At 33.5% G+C, this 6,581-nt stretch overlaps 1 pseudogene across 1 annotated transcript in view; it reads right to left on the bottom strand.

Moving 5' to 3' along the window:
* Window positions 1-3,133, bottom strand: part of LOC148168128 (putative G protein-coupled receptor No18) — a 40,471-nt pseudogene extending 37,338 nt beyond the window's left edge. Inside the window, exon 1 of the transcript XR_015770761.1 lies at window positions 2,990-3,133. The product of XR_015770761.1 is annotated as a putative G protein-coupled receptor No18 (transcript). The remainder of the gene's footprint in view (window positions 1-2,989) is intronic.
* Window positions 3,134-6,581: the final 3,448 nt, after the last annotated feature.

Genomic DNA, 6,581 nt, shown 5'->3' on the forward strand with positions numbered 1-6,581 from the left:
GAAAGGCAAGATCACTTTTATCTAGGTTTAATTCGGGTTGGTGAGTTTTCTCCTATTTAGCGAAAATCGGCAGTTTAGACTTTCATTTTAAAAGCAGTTTTTAAAAATAAAAATGTTTACATTAAGCCAAATATTTTCCGAAAAATTAAAAATTGCTTCATTAGAAACCCAATTAGAAGCCAAAAAATGAAAATGTTTTAATAGACTCCAATAATTTAAAATTTCTCGTTAGCACTCCCAGGGAATACTTTCAATTTCTTCCACGCGCGAGGCAGTGACAATCACAGTTTCAATTCTATTTCCATCATTTTCAGCGAACTTCACAGTGAAAGTTATTGTCATATAAATAATTTCAAAAATACTTCAGAGTTCGCCTCACTACACTCATATTTCTTTTTCAATTCAATGAAAAAAACAGATTTGTTTTCAACCACAGCTTGTGTATCTCCCGATATTATTATTTGAAATTTGTTTGTCTAAACAGTCATTGCGAATTGAAATGTTCTTTGATTAAACTTTTTTTAAGTTGTACGACTTCTAAGAAGACTGGCGCCACGTTACGAATCTTCCGGTCGTGACACTTCACCGAAGCTAAACAACGCAAGTACAATTTAAAAATAGTCACCGCAAAGTGATTACATTCTCAGAATAAAATCGTGATAAGTTTATGTAAAATAATTCGCATAACAAATCAAAAATTCTCATGGAAGGTTTTATTCATACGACCTTTCAGACTTAATTACATCCAACGTGTCGTTAACACATGAATTTAAACGAAAACTTCCTTCGAGATCGATTTCGCTAAATGGAGGTTTCTAAAAATTGCTTTTCTGAGAAGTGGTTAATTTCGATATATCCTGTAATTCAATTAATTTCTAAAGCGTTATCTTTCAACGATCGGTGGAACAACCTCGCCTGTGCTTATATTTTCTGATTAATTTATTATTAACATGGTCTATTTTTAGAAATAAAACAATTTTGGACTAATAGGAAAAATGGAGCGCTAAAAGCACAGTCACACTGTAATTAAAACAAAGTGGTGGAAATATTGAACCCGCAATTTTTCCACGACCTACGTTCACAGCAGGTTCTTGTTTCAATTAATTGTAAACAGTCCACGGCTGCAACTAATTGATCAATAATGAAATTCACGCAAGTTTCTGTCATAAATTTACTTAATTAAAGAGACGGCCTAATTCGTAAATTCGAGCCAAGTTGTAGTTGCGATAACATGAAAACTGCATTAATTTTAATCCAGCTTGCATCGGTAATTTGCCTGTGTCTCAAATGCAAATTAAACGCTATTTGATCGTCCAATTTATTATTTAAAAAAGCTTCGTTATGAAGTGTTTGAAAACTTCCTGGAATCCGCTTTGATGACACGAAAAACTCAAACCAGAAGTAGATACATATTTCATAAATGCTGTAAATGTCCGGGCGCTTGTTTGAATTGTTTTTGATTTACGCCAGTTTTGCGTATGTACATTGAACATCAAACGTTCAACTTTGCACGCAGGGCGAGATCGCTTCACTTGCCTCAATCAAAGAAGACTCTTTCGTGACATCCAGCGAGGATTTGGATACCAAAGAAGTTCCACACGAGCGTAGAACTACTTCAATAGTTGCGGTAATTGCTTACCTGAAAATTCCACGGGAATTGGAAGCCAAAGACGTCACAGAAAGCTACACCACCTGTCAATTTGCTATTTTTGAAAATAACTCGCTTTAGAAATTATTAATGAAATTTAGTTTTCTATTCCTCTTTAAGAATTTATCAAAGTTGTGTTTCTGGTGGGTGTAGCTACCTGATTCTGTTGTTTAGGGAGCACTTCTTTGGAAGCCAGACCGAAATTATGTTTTTAAGGAAAACAATGTGGAGTAAAATATTGAAAGATTGGGAAAATTGAGTGGGAATTTGGGAGTTGTAACACGAGGTTCGATTGAATGGAGGATAAAATAGAAGCGGAAACACGGTTGTGAGTGTTCAAAATAGAAAAGACGATAATAACCCAGAAATGAAAAATATTTAATCCAAAAAATGTTTTAATAAATTTGTTTTTAAATGTTGAATTTTGTTATGGATCTACACAAATCATAAACCATAGAATATGTTGAAAATAAAATCGTCTGTTTAAAGAATTTTATGCCCACTGAATCCGAACATTGTTAGAAGTGTTTATAAAACAATGAGAATCTTTAAGTAGAAACGAAAACTTTTAAGTTTGATGTGAATTTAATTAAAGCTGAAAAAACGCAGACTTAAAAAAACTGTTGAAACGTTAATTATATTAAGCGAATTAATTAAAATAAAACTCCAGAAAACTTCAGCCCCGGCGTCCACAAATCATTCTTGACAATCTGGTAAAATCATGTATGCAAATCCCGTTTTACGCAGCAAATTTAACAAAACCATAATTTTATATTTTATTGCTGAGTGGGATTGCACTTAACAATGCTTGAACGCGTTCCGCCGAAAAACTCCTCACGTATTGATTAAATTAATTTTAAACAAATTTTATTTTTAGTTCAAAATTCGCTGCACTAAACGAGAAATTTGTTTTTCGACATCCATGAAATATGATTCGCATTAACGACGCACGGTGGCATAAAAGCGTATTGCAATTTTACCCATAGTTGTATGATGGCTCTCATTTTTCATCTTTAAAGGCCATTCTAGTCGTAACCCAGCACATTTTATAGAAATTTTATTAAATGGAATTGCAACGATGCACTCTTACCAATTTCCATAATTTTGCGGGGCGCCCAAACAAAATTTCCATGGGCCGCCCGAATAAATCATTCAAATCGCCCAGAAATAATCTTATTGATTCAAAAGTTCCTGGTATAATAAAGCGAGCACGAGACATGATAACTCGCTATAACCATTGAAGATTTATTGTAACCTTGCAGACAAATGTTGCATTTTTATCTATTAATAAGTCGAAGGATGTGAGAAAGTGACTGTACTGTTAAAGTAAAAAAAACTCACAATTGGAACCACGGAAATTGATGAAACTTTGCATATTCCAGCACTTAAAAACGGAAACACTTTCAAACTTTGGCCATTGTTGAACGAGACAATGCGCACGGTTTCTGGAAAACACGACGTCCGTCCAGCGGAAGAGTTCGACGGCGACTGAGCGTCCTCGGCGTCTATATGCCATGCCATAATGGTGCTAGGCTAAGTACATTGTTACATTTATGAATACCTGTTTGGAATTTATTGCGCAATATATGCTCAGCTAAAGCGAGATTTTTATTGAGTCAACGGGCGATCATTCATGATCATAAAAGCGAAACGTCTTAAGCAGTTTTTGGCGACAAATCATCCGATTTTTTCTTTGGTGTCGCACAATTTTACTTCTTTTCACTTCGAATAAATTAGTTTACTTGGAAAACTAAATTGTCAAGCGCCGTGTTTGTGATGAACTACAAAATTTCGTGTGAATTGTCACCATTAATCATTGTTAAAGCTGAATTAAAATCACGGGGAATTGGTGTAATAAATATTTTAACAATTACTACAAAACAACACAGAAATGTCACTCGTTACAGCGGAAATTTAAACTCGAATTAACACAACAAGATATAAATTATCGTCGGACCAAAATTTTTGTTAACACGACAAAAATAATCTAATTTTCATTTTGTTATTTCAAGGTTCTAGTAAGGGACTAATTTTATTTCTTGAAAATTTGTTTATCTACGCAAAAACGAAAATTACTAAATTATGAAAACACGCATTTTTTAAATTATTGAAAAATGGTGGAGGCGCCAATTTTAGAACTTTTTTTTAACTTTTAGATGTTGGTAACCTTAATTAAAATTAAAACTTCATTTTGACAAATTGAGGTTACACATCGAAAGCTGTCGTCATTGTTGACATGTGACTAATGACAGTTCAGATATGCCAAAATCAGTGACAATGCTACCAATTTTAACAGAGGATAAAACTAAATTTTGTAACATTTTTAACAGAAAATTTTTAATAATAATTAAATTGCAATGACTAAAAATGTTGCTGCGCACAAATAGTTTACCTATTAGACCGTGTTTTAGATATCGAAGTGTTAAATCATTCCATTACTCACGTTAATTACTATTATCAGCAACATTTGTTCATTTATTTTGTGCAAATTTTCCGAATTAATCACCGGTAAATTAGTATTAAAAGCAGGTGCGCAAACAATGATATATTAAACTAATAATTCAGTAATGATATTAAAGTTTTAACGGCCAAACCAACTAAAGAAGGCAAGAAAATTTTCGAGCGTGTTGGAACATTAGCTATAATAAAATATTCAATGATTTCCCGACTGCTCGAACAAAAAATAGAATACTTTATTATTCGAAGCAAAAACAACTTTACGTGACTTTATTTTACTCTTAATAAAACAATCTATTAAAATAGCTCTTTCTTTTATTATCTATTTACGCTCTAGTGGTGGAAGTTCGATAATTTTATCGCGGTGAAATTCGATTTTGAGCATACAATTTAGATAAGGCTCTATTATATGGAATGTTATCTTAACTAATTGAGAGGAGAAAAATTAGAATAATCAGATTGAATCACTGTTTTTTTGTTTATCACCATTCCACCTGTGCAAGCTAACATGTGTTATTCTTATCATTAACAGGGGAGCCAATTTAAATTTATCTGCATTCCAAATGATGAAATCATGTCAAATCAACAGGTCCTTTGTTTCCCGTAGTGACGTCTTTTCTTCAACATAATTGATGGACAATAACGCCGCACTGTTTACTTTATTAATACTAATCCTTGATTGTTATTTCCACAGGACTTCCGCAGCTGGAAATAGCTGTGTACACTCCGATAAGTCCTTGATCCACCAACATTTTTAGATGAAAACTAAAGAGAGCAAACAGGAACTTCCTGTATTATAAATTTTTATGCAAAGCTCTGCAACAATAATAATAACGCTGAGAATTAGAATTTAATTGCTTGATTAATAGGTTACCAAGGACTAAGATATTACCTATTCCCATTTTAGAGGATTAATGATGTTGATCGCCCCCCAAGCACACAAATTTGGTTCACGTATTATTGTAAACCCGAGTCAATTCGAAATTGCCATTGATATTATCGGTTTGAAGGGACTTTCCGAATGACTGCTTTATCAGAAATTAGTTGAAAAGTTTAACGGAGTAGGAAGATTTTACTGACACGGGAAGGATTTTGGGATAATCGATGATGCGTCCGAAATTTATAATTACCGATTTATTAGAGCTATTTAAAAGGTGGGCGCAAATAAACCAGTCTAGCGTTAAGACACCTCAATTCCCAGTAAGAATGTTAATTATATTTCCATTAAAATTTTAGGACGGCGCGTGGGCTCACACTTGACAAAGCTTGACATGCTAAACTCTCATTAACTTTCATTTAATTCCACTATTAATTTTATGGGACAATTTTCGCCCGGCGCATCCACCATTATTTTATTTTAAAACAGATGTGTCGAGCGATTATAAAACTAGTCACCGGAGTGAATCACACAAATGTTTACTCTCAATTTCATATTATTGATTACTCGACCAATTGAATAAATCCAATAATTAATAGTTTGGAAGGGTATTATCAAACAGCTCATACTGTGTTGTAAATCGCCGGGCTCTTGCGGATGACTTAATTATCTAAACGAGTCGATTTTCACTTAAGTTATGCAGACACCTGGATAGAATTGTGGAAATTATCACGCATGGGTGTAGCCACTGGGCGTTCATATTTTCCCCCTTACTTAACGAAATTAGAAAATTACCATTAACCTGTTTGCTAATTCAGTTTAATTCCTTTGGTATTTCTTAGGGGACTCTTATCAAGCTTTAAATATAAATTCCTGTTTATCTTGCTCTTAAACTTTTAAACTCCTGCATTTTTAATGGAAGCCTTATTAAGATAAAACGAAATTTACTAACGCAAAAATCGACATGGAAAGGTACGAAAGTGAAATAAAAACTCATTTGCTCTGCTATTTACATTCTAGCGCGCTCTTTTATCAAATACACACTAAATTAGTTTTTGTCGAACTTGCAGTTGATTAAAGAAAATTCAATTAAAACCCTCTTTACATGTCGCAGGAAAATTACCCATCTGTATGTGCAATAGCACCAAATTTTTAACACAATAGAAAGCGGTCATTGATAAAACCTCTGAAGTTTTCGCATTAACTTTTCACCGCAAATCGGAGTAAATCATTTAATTTTTAATTGAAATTTCGTCTCCGCGTGCTTCGGATAGTTGGGCCCAAAAACAAATTAACTTTCCCATCAAAATAACAAAATTAGTGTTTTCTTGCCACAATTAATGCAATTTTCGTGGAGGACAAATTGTTTGCGCTCGAACTGAAAAAACAATTCGGGGTCTTTGCTGAGAAAATTTCTAAAATTTCGTTTCAAACTTGCGATGTCAAAGTTTTCATTCAAAATCGCATCGCTTATTGTCATGCCTGTAACTGTCATATTTTTTTTGTAACTGCGCCCTTTTAAATAAACCAGTGCGTTTTTACATAGTTCGCGCCTGTGACCGGTCCCAAGGTAAGCAAAATGAATGTTAATTAAAACAA

Source organism: Gnatocerus cornutus, chromosome 9, assembly GCF_029298725.1.
Source record: "Gnatocerus cornutus isolate USDA-ARS CGAHR chromosome 9, icGnaCorn1.1, whole genome shotgun sequence".
NCBI lineage: Eukaryota > Metazoa > Arthropoda > Insecta > Coleoptera > Tenebrionidae > Gnatocerus > Gnatocerus cornutus.